Consider the following 15,892-nt stretch of genomic DNA (forward strand, 5'->3'; position numbering starts at 1 on the left):
CGAAGAATGGTGCAAAAGTTATGACATTGAACAACACTTCACTTCCGTGGCGTATCCCCAGAGTAACGGCCAAGCGGAAGTAACCAACAGAGAAATACTCAGAATTCTTCGAGCCCGACTTGACCACATAGGAGGAAGTTGGGTGGACGAGCTGCCGGGCGTCCTATGGGCTATCCGCACGGCCCCGAAGGAGGGAACGGGCGTCACGCCATTCCATTTGGTGTACGGCGACGAAGCAGTTATCCCGGTTGAAGTCAGTATAGAGTTTGTCCGGATCCAGAACTATGATGATGACAACGCCGAGCGGAGGCAGATGGAATTGGACTTGATCGATGAAGAGTGAGCCAAGGCGTCCGTACGGCTGATGGCGTACCGACAGAGAATGAAGCAGAACTACAACCGACGCGTGATCCCTAGAGCATTCCAGGTCGGCGACCTAGTGTGGAAGAAAGTAAAGCCAGTCGGGGACGTTGGCAAGCTGGAGGCTCCTTGGGCAGACCCCTTCAAAGTCATCGAAAAGCTCCGCTCGGGTGCTTATTATCTGGAGGATGAAGACGGACGACAACTGGATCGACCATGGAGCGCGAACCACCTCCAGCCTTACCGGGCGGGGTGAAAGGTGCGCCAATGTAATATATTCTGTATACTTTCCGTCCGGCTGTATATTTGAAATGCAGGAGTAAAAAATCGAAAAATTTGCGCAAGTATAAGGCATCGTCAGCCGAATCGGAAGACCGTCGAGCTCCGACGTTAAATATCGAGAGTCGGACCGGCGACTATAAACCCCCCGGTCGGAAGACTGTCGAGCTCCGACGTTAAATATCGAGAGTCGGACCGACGACTATAAACCCCCCGGACGGAAGACCATCGAGCTCCGACGTTAAATATCGAGAGTCGGACCGGCGACTATAAACCCCCCGGTCGGAAGACCGTCGTGCTCCGACGTTAAATATCGAGAGTCAAACCGGCGACTATAAACCCCTCGGTCGGAAGACCATCTAGCTCCGACGTTAAATATCGAGAGTTAGACCAGCGACTATAAACCCCCCGGTCGGAAAACCGTCGAGCTCCGATGTTAAATATCGAGAGTCGGACTGACGACTATAAACCCTCCTGATGGAAGACCGTTGAGTTCCGACGTTAAATATCGAGAGTCGGACCAGCAACTATAAACCCCTCGGTCGGAAGACCGTCGAGCTCCGACGTTAAATATCGAGAGTCGGACCGGCGACTATAAACCCCCCGGTCGGAAGACCGTCGAGCTCCGATGTTAAAATAGCGAGAGTCGGACCGGCGACTATAAACCCCCCGGCTGGAAGACGATCAACGAGAATAAAAGGTCAGAGCACGTGAACGAGCGCTGTTTGCATTCCGAACGACCACACGGTCGAATTAAGTGGCATTTTACGGACAATCGACTCAAACTCAAGTTAGAAATAAGGAGGTGTTAGGCTGAGCGGCCGAGAAAAAATTCTGGCTGAAACGAAGGTAAGGGGATGAGTATTGGTCGAGCAACAAATGGCAAACAAAAACAAAGTTCATTACATAAAGAGTTTAGGCTGAACAACAACCAAACAAAAAGTAGCAAAAGACACTTAAAGGAGATTTCAAAGACTCCTCACTCACTATCCTCGAAATTGAAAAGGGCATCCGAGATTGCGCCCATCAAGACAGCCAGTTCTTCAGGGGGAATGGACAGCTCGGCGGGAATATGGCCCTTCGTCTTCAAATGAGCAACAACAACCTTCATGGCTTCCTCGAACGTCAGGGCCAACTTGTTGTTGAACTTATCGCCGAACTCATCCGAACGGATGAAGGCGTGCCGCGCCGCGGCCAAACGTCTCGATTCTCCATCCTTATATTCTTTCAAAGCAGTGCGGGAGGCTTCTACGGAGTCTTGGAGGCCTTTTAGATCCCCCTCAAATTTGGTGCGCTCAGCCGAGCGTCCATCCCGTTCGGTGGACAAGAGGGCGTCTAACTCTTTGACGCATTGATCCAACCCCCGATTCTCCACTTTCATAATATCCAGGTCTGAGATGGCCTGAAGCTTCCGGTTGGTCGCAAGCTTTATATCGTGGTCACGCTTCTTGACCACAGCTTCAAGCCGAGTCACCTCCGCCGTCAGCTCGGAGGACTTTTGCCGCTCGGATTCCAAAAGCTTTTAGTCTTCTCTAGCTCGGCGGATGACTGCCCTTGACTTTCCCCCGAGAGTTTGAGCTTTTTCAGCTCGGCCAGGCGATTGCTAATTGCAATCTACTCTACCCAAGTCTGCGCAGAAGAAGGGATGTCAAAGGTTGATTAAAAAGAAACACCAGGGGAGAAAGAACATACCCCGGTGGCCTGCTGTAGATTGCTTTCTCCCAACTGACTGGGAGTCATGAGCGCGACGCGAATCCAGGTATCCTCCCAAACTTTGGCAAGAGGCCCTGTTAGGGTAATTTGCTGCTCGGGGCTCGCGGGCCGATCGGCCGCCAAAAGGTATTCCTCTGAGGGAAAGCGCAGAACGGTCTTGATCACCCGAAGGCCGCTCGGATCATCCTGGGTCTCAGCTACCTGATCGGAAGGCCCCCTAATAGTAGAAAGTTCACCCAAGCGCCTAAGGCAACGACGGGTGCGGGGGAGGGAAGCAGTAGGTTCCACTTCGGGGAGCGCCGCGGGCAAGCCAAGCTGGGAAAGTGTTCGATCCGAAGAGAGCACCTCAACGGACGTCGGAGCCCCTTCTTCCCGCTCGGGAGGAATACCACTCCGCTCAGAAAGCTGTTCACCAGAAGGGACCGATGGTGGCGTTGGGTCCGTCCGGCGTTTCTTCCGAGTCCTCAGTGGAACGTCGTCAATAAGAAGAATCTCCTCCCCGATCGGGGCAGATGAAGTAGCGTCACCCACGGCTTCGTGCACGGGGGCCCGAGCGGCTGATACTTCAGGGGCGGACTGCGTCCCTTCAGCCCCCGAGCTGGCTGGGACAAGCCCCCGTGCAGCGACCTCCTTTTCCGTAGCCGCCTCAATCTCAGCGGCTCTCAACTTCAGGCGCTCGGTAGCTTTAGCACGCCACATGATCTCGGCTGCAGGAAAGAAAAATAAATCAGTTAGAGCAAAGGAGAAAGGTAAAGAGTAATCTTTACCCATGCTGCAGGGAATGCCAGCCCGAACGGGAGATAAGCCGAACAAGTACATCACTCCCTTAAGTAGCAGCTTATCAATGTTGTATCGTTGGCCGACCAGGCGGTTAGCTGCATGGAGGTAGGCCAGATCACTCTTGTATTTGCCGAGCTCTGGTTGGGTCGGCACCGCGGTCTGCCACTTGGTTCGGAAAGATGGCGGCTCGGGGAAACGCATATAGAAAAAGTATTCCTTCCAGTGCTTGTTGGAGCTCGGCATATTGCTAAAAAGAACAAAACCAATCCTAGTTTGGAAAATGAAGGTGCCCCACTCGGATTGTTTTGGATAGTAGAAGTAATGGAAGATTTTGGGGTCCAGAGGGATGTCGTTCAGCTTGAAAAGAATCACCACCCTGCACAGAAACCTAATGGAGTTCGGAACAAGTTGGCCGAGCGGGAGGCGGAAGTAATTACATACTTGCAAGATGAAGCAATGTAGAGGAAACCGCAAGCCAGCCAAAAATTGATCCCAGAAAAAGCAAACAATGCCGGACGACGGGTTATTGGGCCGGTCGGAAGGAGTGGCTAATATTATTTCAAGGTCAGTGGGGAACTCATAAGTACGAACGAGGCGTAGGGCATCTTCCTCATCAAACATGCTCTCTGTGGTCATATACCAAAGAGTAGGGGCGGAGGTAAGCGGTTGTGAAGTGCTCGCCATGGTCGGAAGAGTGAGAGAAATAAAAGACGGAAAGAAGCGAGGAAACATGCAATAAATACTTGAAATAAAGCAGAAGGAGGAACAACTAAGGAAAGACGCGGAGGAACGACGGAATAACAGGAGAGCAGAGCTTACAGGGGAGATGACAATCGGAAAAGTGGGCTGTGAGGGCGTTGGAGATCGTCGGGAGGCAGAAAAACAAGGTCGCCGGAGGAAGGAGGGCTGTGGAACACGAAAAAGTAGAAAAGCGGTGGGGGGAGAAGGAGAAGACTTTATAGGGACAGGCCCGAACGACCTAAGCCGTTGGATGCAGGTCACGCAAATCAAGGGCCTGCATCTCACTGTCCATTTCAAACATCGGCTGTCCCATCGGAGGTAACGCCGCCGCAGTACGCTGACGGCAGCAGAGACGCCACGTGGCGCTACCGCCTGCGGCGCATTTAATGAGCACCATTATCGCGCGTAGCACGCGTGCTCGACATTAATGGAAAGGATTTGGCACGCATTCTGAGGGGATCCCAAAGGCATTAGCGTTGACCTTTCATCTGTCAACAGTGCTGAACGGATGTGGTGAAGAATGTAAGCCAAACGGACAAGCATTCCACGAGCCGTCCGAGCGCCGTTACACAGTTAGATTGGAGGTCCAGTCAGTCGGACTTAGCGCCTCCTTTGACTAGACTTGAGGGGAAGGCAAGTGATCCAACGATAAGGACGGGGGGCCCTCATGGGCAAAGGGTCAACGACACGTAGGGGTTAGGAGTCAAGAGGGGTCAACCCCGTCGGCTCGCCGAGCGGGTACCCTATGCCGATCGCCTAGCCATGCCCTCCAGCCGAAGGAACTACAAGCCGGCCATGAGCCCGGGTTTCAGACGCCTAGGTAAAAAGGCTATATGGCTGAGCGGGTGGTCCGGTCGGCCGTGGCCCAAGGCAAGGGTACAAGGCCAAGCGACCTGTCCGCTCGGCCTGTCCACTCAGCCAAGGCGTCAGGCAACCAGACCAAAGCGTTCGTCCATGCAGGGGACTATGAATCTCCCTCGGGCGGACCAACATCTACGACAGGTCGAAGGTAAGGAGCCGCCGAGCAGCTGGACGCTTGGCTCGAGAAGATGAAATCAAAGAAGACGGGACAGTAGGGACGTCATCCTAGTAACCTCTGTCGCTGACAACAGGCATGTTCGATGACCAGGCCACACGCAGAATCGTACGATGGAAGGTTCTTCTGTCCCATCAAGGAGGTATTTGGACTGTAGCAGTATGGCGTCAGGCATGATCTTCTGACAAGCCCATACTGAAGTATGGTGCAGGACACGTGTACGCCTCGATGTGTGTGCGCCAAGTTCACCATAGCTCTATATAAGAGCCATCAGACTTCGCCGGAGGTATGCAATCTTAGATCTTCGGAGCCACCTCCTTGTTTCCTCTTTGCCAGACTTGATCGTCGGAGGGCCGTCGCCGGGAAACGCCACCCGGCTCGGTTTTGTTGCAGGATCATCGGAGCATACGAGGAGCTAGCAGGGAGCGCCACGTTCCCAGCGTCCGTTGATTCAGCGTTCGGACAGGATCAATATGAACTGATGAAGAATTTTAAAATCAACAATAGATCATAATCCCTGCTATATATATATATATATATAATTTAATTCTATTTGATTAAAATGAATATTTAAAAAGTTAAATAAATAATATTAAATTATATTATATTTTCATAATTTTAATTATGTGATTACTATTTCAACACAACTAAAATGATTATGTATGATAATTTAAATCAGAATGAGTAGATTAGGATGATACGATAGAAGTTATAGTATAAATTCTTACTCTAATATTTTTTTCTTCTTATATAAATGTATTGAGGGATATTTTTTCTTATATTTACAACTTTAGATAAGCTTAAGAGTAAGGTTCAATGGTAAGGTGAGACTAGGAGCGTTTAAAATAAATTCAATCTGATCATTCAATCTGAGTTGACCTGAAAAAAATTAGATTCGGATTAAAATTTTTTGAGTACAGGTCATGTTAGCATTGAAGAGTTTTGGGTTGAAAATTTTCATGTCGAATTCGGATCGGATTCAGGTTGACCTGAATTTGCGGTTTAGTGAATTTGTTGGAAGTTAAATAAAATTTTATTTTAAAAATTAAAATATTTTTATGTATATTAATATTAATGTTAGTATCATAATGAAAAAATGTGGATAAGGACCATTTCTCGGTGTCCAAGCCATAGCATACTACTATGATAATCTCTCTTCAAGAGTTACTCCATCCCGATCCTTTTTCTACTTCAATGATGTACCTTAGAAGGCTCGTGGTGGCAGATCTTGATATTTAAATTTCTTTTGATCAGGTGCGCCTGAATCTAGCAATAGTGCAACGCAAGAACGATACACGAGGATTCCAGTAGCAAGCTATTGAAATGAACCCTCACCCCATAAAAAATTAATTTAATATCACAGTGGACCAATGGCCCACGTATCAGATATTATACTGATAAGAACAGATACTACACTTGATCTTAGCCAAAAGGCCGAGAAAGGTATGAATTTTATTGTTGCATCCTACCTTCTTTTAAAGATCCAAATAGCACACGAAGCGCTTAATTCAGCGATGTGAGACTATAGTTCCATGCTCTTCGCCCTCTTTAGTATTGTATCATGCTATAATAAGTCAATTAATACAGTACATAAAAGAAAAATATGGACAAAACAACTAAACACTATTAGTCCGACACCGACTCAAGGAAAATTATACCAAGTCCTTAATTTCTTCAAGCACTTCAAAGAATGAAAGTGAAAACAAAAATAATATCATTTGTTAAATGACATGTCTCTTCAGCAAATCAACTATTAATAGATATTGATATGAACTGATGAAGAATTTTAAAATCAACTATAGATCATAATCCCTGCTATATATATATATAATTTAATTCTATTTGATTAAAACGAATATTTAAAAAGTTAAATAAATAATATTAAATTATATTATATTTTCATAATTTTAATTATGTGATTACTATTTCAACACAACTAAAATGATTATGTATGATAATTTAAATCAGATTTAGTAGATTAGGATGATACGATAGAAGTTATAGTATAAATTCTTACTCTAATATTTTTTTCTTCTTATATAAATGTATTGAGGGATATTTTTTCTAATATATTTACAACTTTAGATAAGCTTAAGAGTAAGGTTCAATGGTAAGGTGAGACTAGGAGTGTTAAAAATAAATTCAATCTGATCACTCAATCTGGGTTGACCAGAAAAAAATTAGATTCGGGTTAGAATTTTTTGAGTTCAGGTCATGTTAGGATTGAAGAGTTTTGGGTTGAAAATTTTCATGTCGAATTCGGATCGAATTCAGGTTAACCTGAATTTGGGGTTTAGTGAATTTGTTGGAAGTTAAATAAAATTTTATTTTAAAAATTAAAATATTTTTATGTATATTAATATTAATGTTAGTATCATAATGAAAAAGTGTTGAGATAAAAGTAAAAAAATTATAAAAAATTGACTAAACATGTCATTTTGAATCATTTTTATGATTATTTAGTTCAGGTTCGGATTGGTCGGGTTCGAATTTGGGATTGAATTCGAATTCGGGTTAAGATTTTATTAAAAAAATCGACCCGACCCAAATCTGGTCCACCTAAATTGTCAACCTTAGGCGAGATGGCAACCGAGAGAGTTTGAGGATTCTAAATATTTGAATTTTTGTTAAGAAATGAACTAAAACCTAATTGTATTAATGGTTTTTGTCATCATCAACAATTTGTCATCATCAAGAACCAAAACTAGCCCATTCGAGAAGGAAATTCCTGAGTTAGTGTGGGAGTAATGTGGATAAGGACCATTTCTCGGTGTCCAAGCCCATAGCATACTACTATGATAATCTCTCTTCAAGAGTTACTCCATCCCTATCCTTTTTCTACTTTGGTGGCAGATCTTGATATTTAAATTTCATTTGATCGGGTGCGCCTGAATCTAGCAATAGTGCAACGCAAGAACGACACACGAGGATTCCAATAGCAAGCTATTGAAATGAACCCTCACCCCATAAAAAATTAATTTAATATCACAGTGGACCAATGGCCCACGTATCAGATATTAAACTGATAAGAACAGATACTACACTTGATCTTAGCCAAAAGGCCGAGAAAGGTATGAATTATTTTGTTGCATCCTACCTTCTTTTAAAGATCCAAATAGCACACGAAGCGCTTAATTCAGCAATGTGGGACTATAGTTCCATGCTCTTCGCCCTCTTTTCTATTGTATCATGCTATAATAAGTCAATTAATATAGTAAATAAAAGAAAATTATGGACAAAACAACTAAACACTACTAGTCCGACACCGACTCAAGGAAAATTATACCAAGTCCTTAATTTCTTCAAGCACTTCAAAGAATGAAAGTGAAAAGAAAAATAATATCATTTGTTAATTAAATGACATTTCTCTTCAACAAATCAACTATTATTAGATATTGATATGAACTGATGAAGAATTATAAAATCAACAATAGATCATAATCCCTTCTATATATATATATAATTTAATTATATTTGATTAAAATAAATATTAAAAATGTTAAATAAATAATATTAAATTATATTATATTTTCATAATTTTAATTATGTGATTACTATTTCAGCACAACTAAATTGATTATGTATGATAATTTAAATCAGATTTAGTAGATTAGGATGATACGATAGAAGTTATAGTATAAATTCTTACTCTAATATTTTTTTTCTTCTTATATAAATGTATTGAGGGATATTTTTTCTTATATTTACAACTTTAGATAAGCTTAAGAGTAAGGTTCAATGGTAAGGTAAGACTAGGAGTGTTAAAAATAAATTCAATCTGATCATTCAATCTGAGTTGACCTGAAAAAAATTAGATCCGGGTTAGAATTTTTTGAGTTCAGGTCATGTTAGCATTGAAGAGTTTTGGGTTGAAAATTTTCATGTCGAATTCGAATCGGATTCAGGTTTGACCTGAATTTGGGGTTGAGTGAATTTGTTGGAAGTTAAATAAAATTTTATTTTAAAAATTAAAATATTTTTATGTATATTAATAGTAATGTTAGTATCATAACGAAAAAGTGTTGAGATAAAAGTAAAAAAATTATAAAAAATTGGCTAAAAATGTCGTTTTGAATCATATTTAGGATTATTTAGTTCGGGTTCGGATTGGTCGGGTTCGAATTTGGGATTGAATTCGAATTTGGATCGAATTCGGGTTAAGATTTTTTTAAAAAAAATCGACCTGACCCGAATATGGTCCACCTAAATTGTCAACCTTAGGCGAGATGGCAACCGAGAGAGTTTGAGGATTCTAAATATTTGAATTTTTGTTAAGAAATGAACTAAAACCTAATTGTATTATTGGTTTTTGTCATCTTCAACAACCAAAGCCAGCCAAATTGTATTGGTTTTTGTCATCATCAAGAACCAAAACTAGCCGTGTGGGAGTAATGTGGATAAGGACCATTTCTCGGTGTCCAAGCCATAGCATACTACTATGATAATCTCTCTTCAAGAGTTACTCCATCCCTATCCTTTTTCTACTTCAATGATGTACCTTAGAAGGCTCTTGGTGGCAGATCTTGATATTTAAATTTCATTTGATCGGGTGCGCCTGAATCTAGCAATAGTGCAACGCAAGAACGACACACGAGGATTCCAATAGCAAGCTATTGAAATGAACCCTCAGCCCATCAAAAATTAATTTAATATCACAGTGGACCAATGGCCCACGTATCAGATATTAAACTGATAAGAACAGATACTACACTTGATCTTAGCCAAAAGGCCGAGAAAGGTATGAATTATATTGTTGCATCCTACCTTCTTTTAAAGATCCAAATAGCACACGAAGCGCTTAATTCAGCGATGTGGGACTATAGTTCCATGCTCTTCGCCCTCTTTAGTATTGTATCATGCTATAATAAGTCAATTAATACAGTACATAAAAGAAAAATATGGACAAAACAACTAAACACTACTAGTCCGACACCGACTCAAGGAAAATTATATGAAGTCCTTAATTTCTTCAAGCACTTCAAAGAATGAAAGTGAAAACAAAAATAATATCCTTTGTTAAATGACATTTCTCTTCAACAAATCAACTATTATTATATATTGATATGAACTGACGAAGAATTTTAAAATCAACAATAGATCATAATCCCTGCTATATATATATATAATTTAATTCTATTTGATTAAAATGAATATTTAAAAAGTTAAATAAATAATATTAATTTATATTATATTTTCATAATTTTAATTATGTGATTACTATTTCAACACAACTAAAATGATTATGTATGATAATTTAAATCAGATTTAGTAGATTAGGATGTTACGATAGAAGTTATAGTATAAATTCTTACTCTAATATTTTTTTCTTCTTATATAAATGTATTGAGGGATTTTTTTTCTTATATTTACAACTTTAGATAAGCTTAAGAGTAAGGTTCAATGGTAAGGTGAGACTAGGTGTGTTAAAAATAAATTCAATCTGATCATTCAATCTGAGTTGACTTGAAAAAAATTAGATTCAGGTTAGAATTTTTTGAGTTCAGGTCATGTTAGTATTGAAGAGTTTTGGGTTGAAAATTTTCATTTCGAATTCGTATCGGATTCAGGTTTGACCTGAATTTGGGGTTTATTGAATTTGTTGTAAGTTAAATAAAATTTTATTTTTAAAAATTAAAATATTTTTATGTATATTAATAGTAATGTTAGTATCATAATGAAAAAGTGTTGAGATAAAAGTAAAAAAATTATAAAAAATTGGCTAAACATGTCGTTTTGAATCATATTTAGGATTATTTAGTTCGGGTTCGGATTGGTCGGGTTCGAATTTGTGATTGAATTCGAATTCGGATCGAATTCGGGTTAAGATTTTTTTAAAAAAATCGACCCGACCCAAATCTGGTCCACCTAAATTGTCAACCTTAGGCGAGATGGCAACCGAGAGAGTTTGAGGATTCTAAATATTTGAATTTTTGTTAAGAAATGAACTAAAACCTAATTGTATTATTGGTTTTTGTCATCATCAACAACCAAAGCCAGCCAAATTGTATTGGATTTTGTCATCATCAAGAACCAAAACTAGCCCATTCGAGAAGGAAATTCCTGAGTTGGTTTGTGGGTAATATGGATAAGGACCATTTCTCGGTGTCCAAGCCATAGCATACTTCTATGATAATCTCTCTTCAAGAGTTACTCCATCCCTATCCTTTTTCTACTTCAATGATGTACCTTAGAAGGCTCTTGGTGGCAGATCTTGATATTTAAATTTCATTTGATCGGGTGCGCCTGAATCTAGCAATAGTGCAACGCAAGAACGACACACGAGGATTCCAATAGCAAGCTATTGAAATGAACCCTCACCCTATAAAAAATTAATTTAATATCACAGTGGACCAATGGCCCACATATCAGATATTAAACTGATAAGAACAGATACTACACTTGATCTTAGCCAAAAGGCCGAGAAAGGTATGAATTATATTGTTGCATCCTACCTTCTTTTAAAGATCCAAATAGCACACGAAGCGCTTAATTCAGCGATGTGGGACTATAGTTCCATGCTCTTCGCCCTCTTTAGTATTGTATCATGCTATAATAAGTCAATTAATACAGTACATAAAAGAAAAATATGGACAAAACAACTAAACACTACTAGTCCGACACCGACTCAAGGAAAATTATACCAAGTCCTTAATTTCTTCAAGCACTTCAAAGAATGAAAGTGAAAAGAAAAATAATATCATTTGTTAATTAAATGACATTTCTCTTCAACAAATCAACTATTATTAGATATTGATATGAACTGATGAAGAATTATAAAATCAACAATAGATCATAATCCCTTCTATATATATATATATAATTTAATTATATTTGATTAAAATAAATATTAAAAATGTTAAATAAATAATATTAAATTATATTATATTTTCATAATTTTAATTATGTGATTACTATTTCAGCACAACTAAATTGATTATGTATGATAATTTAAATCAGATTTAGTAGATTAGGATGATACGATAGAAGTTATAGTATAAATTCTTACTCTAATATTTTTTTTCTTCTTATATAAATGTATTGAGGGATATTTTTTCTTATATTTACAACTTTAGATAAGCTTAAGAGTAAGGTTCAATGGTAAGGTAAGACTAGGAGTGTTAAAAATAAATTCAATCTGATCATTCAATCTGAGTTGACCTGAAAAAAATTAGATTCGGGTTAGAATTTTTTGAGTTCAGGTCATGTTAGGATTGAAGAGTTTTGGGTTGAAAATTTTCATGTCGAATTCGAATCGGATTCTGGTTTGACCTGAATTTGGGATTGAGTGAATTTTTTGGAAGTTAAATAAAATTTTATTTTAAAAATTAAAATATTTTTATGTATATTAATAGTAATGTTAGTATCATAACGAAAAAGTGTTGAGATAAATGTAAAAAAATTATAAAAAATTGGCTAAACATGTCGTTTTGAATCATATTTAGGATTATTTAGTTCGGGTTCGGATTGGTCGGGTTCGAATTTGGGATTGAATTCGAATTCGGATTAAGATTTTTTTAAAAAAATCGACCTGACCCGAATATGGTCCACCTAAATTGTCAACCTTAGGCGAGATGGTAACCGAGAGAGTTTGAGGATTCTAAATATTTGAATTTTTGTTAAGAAATGAACTAAAACCTAATTGTATTATTGGTTTTTGTCATCTTAAACAACCAAAGCCAGCCAAATTGTATTGGTTTTTGTCATCATCAAGAACCAAAACTAGCCCATTCTAGAAGGAAATTAATTCCTGAGTTGGTGTGGGAGTAATGTGGATAAGGACCATTTCTCGGTGTCCAAGCCATAGCATACTACTATGATAATCTCTCTTCAAGAGTTACTCCATCCCTATCCTTTTTCTACTTCAATGATGTACCTTAGAAGGCTCTTGGTGGCAGATCTTGATATTTAAATTTCATTTGATCGGGTGCGCCTGAATCTAGCAATAGTGCAACGCAAGAACGACACACGAGGATTCCAATAGCAAGCTATTGAAATGAACCCTCAGCCCATCAAAAATTAATTTAATATCACAGTGGACCAATGGCCCACGTATCAGATATTAAACTGATAAGAACAGATACTACACTTGATCTTAGCCAAAAGGCCGAGAAAGGTATGAATTATATTGTTGCATCCTACCTTCTTTTAAAGATCCAAATAGCACACGAAGCGCTTAATTCAGCGATGTGGGACTATAGTTCCATGCTCTTCGCCCTCTTTAGTATTGTATCATGCTATAATAAGTCAATTAATACAGTACATAAAAGAAAAATATGGACAAAACAACTAAACACTACTAGTCCGACACCGACTCAAGGAAAATTATACGAAGTCCTTAATTTCTTCAAGCACTTCAAAGAATGAAAGTGAAAACAAAAATAATATCCTTTGTTAAATGACATTTCTCTTCAAAAAATCAGCTATTATTATATATTGATATGAACTGATGAGGAATTTTAAAACCAACAATAGATCATATATATATATATATATATATATATATATATATATATATATATATATATATATATATATAATTTAATTCTTCAACACATAACGAAAATGATTATGTATGATAATTTATATCAGATTTAGTAGATTAGGATGATATGATAGAAGTTATAGTATAAATCCTTACTCTAATATTTTTTCTTCTTCTTATATAAATGTATTGAGGGATTTTTTTTCTTATATTTATGATAACTTTAGACAAGCTTAAGAGTAAGGTTCAACGGTAAAGCGAGACTAGGAGTGTTAAAAATAAATTCGATCTAATCATTCAATCTGAGTTGACCTAAAAAAAATTAGATTCACATTAGAATTTTTTGAGTTCAGGTCATGTTCGAATTGAAGAGTTTTGGGTTGAAAATTTTCGGGTCGAATTCGGATCGATTTCAGGTTGACTTGAATTTGGGGTTTAGTGAATTTGTTGGGAGTTAAATTAAATTTTATTTTAAAAATTAAAATATTTTTATGTATATTAATATTAATGTTAGTATGATAATGAAAAAGTATTGAGATAAAAGTAAAAAATTATTAAAAAAATAGCTAAACAAGTCATTTTGAATCATATTTAGGATTATTCAGTTCGGGTTCGGATTGGTCGGCTTCAAATTTAGAATTGAATTCGAATTCGGATTGAATTTGAGTTTAGATTTTTTTTTAAAAAAATCGACCGAGATGGCAACTGAGAGAGTTTGAGGATTTTAAATATTTGAATTTTTGTTAAGAAATGAACTAAAACCTAATTGTATTATTGGTTTTTGTAATCATCAACAACCAAAGTCAGCCAAATTGTATTGGTTTTTGCAATCATCAAGAACCAAAACCAGCCCATTCGAGAAGGAAATTCCTGAGTTGGCGTGGGAGTATTATTGTGGATAAGGACCATTACTCGGTGTTCAAGCCATAGCATACTACTATGATAATCTCACTTCTTTAAAAAGTTAATTGATGTGAGACTATAATTCCATGCTCTTCACCCTTTGTAGTATAGTCTCATGTCATAACAGGAGTTACTCCGAGTTACTCCATCCCTATCCTCGACTGCTCACCTCCTCTCCTGCTCGCTTCTCCCCTTCTCCACCAAAGCTCTCCATCAATATAACAACTCAGTTTGTTGTGATCACACTTTCCTTTTCTACTTCAATGATATACCTTAGAAGGGTCTTGGTGGCAAATCTTGATATTTTAAATACATTTGGTTGGGTGCGCCTGAATCTTGCAATAATGCAACGCAAGAACGACACACAAGGATTCCAATAGCAAGCTATTGAAATGAACCCTCTCCCCATAAAAAATTAATTTAATATCATAGTGGACCAATGACCCACATATCAGATATTAAACTGATAAGAACAGATACTACACTTGATCTTAGCCAAAAGGCCGAGAAAGGTATGAATTATATTGTTGCATCCTACCTTCTTTTAAAGATCCAAATAGCACACGAAGCGCTTAATTCAGCGATGTGGGACTATAGTTCCATGCTCTTCGCCCTCTTTAATATTGTATCATGCCATAATAAGTCAATTAATACAGTACATAAAAAAAAAATATGGACAAAACAACTAAACACTACTAGTCCGACACCGACTCAAGGAAAATTATACGAAGTCCTTAATTTCTTCAAGCACTTCAAAGAATGAAAGTGAAAACAAAAATAATATCATTTGTTAAATGACATGTCTCTTTAGCAAATCAACTATTATTAGATATTGATATGAACTGATGAAGAATTTTAAAATCAACAATTGATCATAATCCCTGCTATATATATATATATATAATTTAATTCTATTTGATTAAAATGAATATTTAAAAATTAAATAAATAATATTAAATTATATTTTATTTTCATAATTTTAATTATGTGATTACTATTTCAACACATAACTAAAATGATTATGTATGATAATTTAAATCAGATTTAGTAGATTAGGATGATACGATAGAAGTTATAGTATAAATTCTTACTCTAATATTTTTTTCTTCTTATATAAATGTATTGAGGGATTTTTTTTCTTATATTTCTGACAACTTTAGACAAGCTTAAGAGTAAGGTTCAACAGTAAGGTGAGACTAGGAGTGTTAAAAATAAATTTGATCTGATCATTCAATCTGAGGTGACCTAAAAAAAATTAGATTCAGATTAGAAATTTTTGAGTTCAGGCCATGTTCGGATTGAAGAGTTTTGGGTTAAAAATTTTCGGGTCAAATTTGGATCGGATTTAGGTTGACCGGAATTTGGGGTTTAGTGAATTTGTTGGGAGTTAAATTAAATTTTATTTTAAAAATTAAAATATTTTAATGTATATTAATATTAATGCTAGTATGATAATGAATATTGATATAAAAGTAAAAAATTATTTTAAAAAATAGTTAAACAAGTCATTTTGAATCATATTTAGGATTATTCAGTTCAGGTTCGAATTTAGGATTGAATTCGAATCGAATTCAGGTTAAGATTTTTTTTTAAAAAAT

General features: G+C 37.6%; 6 non-coding genes across 6 annotated transcripts; all 6 read right to left on the reverse strand.

Annotated features, from left to right (window-relative positions):
- Nucleotides 1–6,158: 6,158 nt before the first annotated feature.
- Nucleotides 6,159–6,356, reverse strand: LOC121988267. Its single transcript, XR_006113999.1, has one exon. It is a non-coding gene; the product is annotated as a U2 spliceosomal RNA (small nuclear RNA).
- Nucleotides 6,357–7,786: 1,430 nt separating this feature from the next.
- LOC121988260 lies at nt 7,787–7,984 on the reverse strand. The gene has a single exon (XR_006113993.1). It is a non-coding gene; the product is annotated as a U2 spliceosomal RNA (small nuclear RNA).
- A 1,469-nt stretch (nt 7,985–9,453) lies between these two features.
- Nucleotides 9,454–9,651, reverse strand: LOC121988257. Its single transcript, XR_006113990.1, has one exon. It is a non-coding gene; the product is annotated as a U2 spliceosomal RNA (small nuclear RNA).
- A 1,490-nt stretch (nt 9,652–11,141) lies between these two features.
- LOC121988256 lies at nt 11,142–11,339 on the reverse strand. Its single transcript, XR_006113989.1, has one exon. It is a non-coding gene; the product is annotated as a U2 spliceosomal RNA (small nuclear RNA).
- A 1,489-nt stretch (nt 11,340–12,828) lies between these two features.
- LOC121988258 lies at nt 12,829–13,026 on the reverse strand. The gene has a single exon (XR_006113991.1). It is a non-coding gene; the product is annotated as a U2 spliceosomal RNA (small nuclear RNA).
- Nucleotides 13,027–14,612: 1,586 nt separating this feature from the next.
- Nucleotides 14,613–14,810, reverse strand: LOC121988261. The gene has a single exon (XR_006113994.1). It is a non-coding gene; the product is annotated as a U2 spliceosomal RNA (small nuclear RNA).
- Nucleotides 14,811–15,892: the final 1,082 nt, after the last annotated feature.

This window comes from Zingiber officinale, chromosome 5B (assembly GCF_018446385.1).
Source record: "Zingiber officinale cultivar Zhangliang chromosome 5B, Zo_v1.1, whole genome shotgun sequence".
Lineage (NCBI taxonomy): Eukaryota > Viridiplantae > Streptophyta > Magnoliopsida > Zingiberales > Zingiberaceae > Zingiber > Zingiber officinale.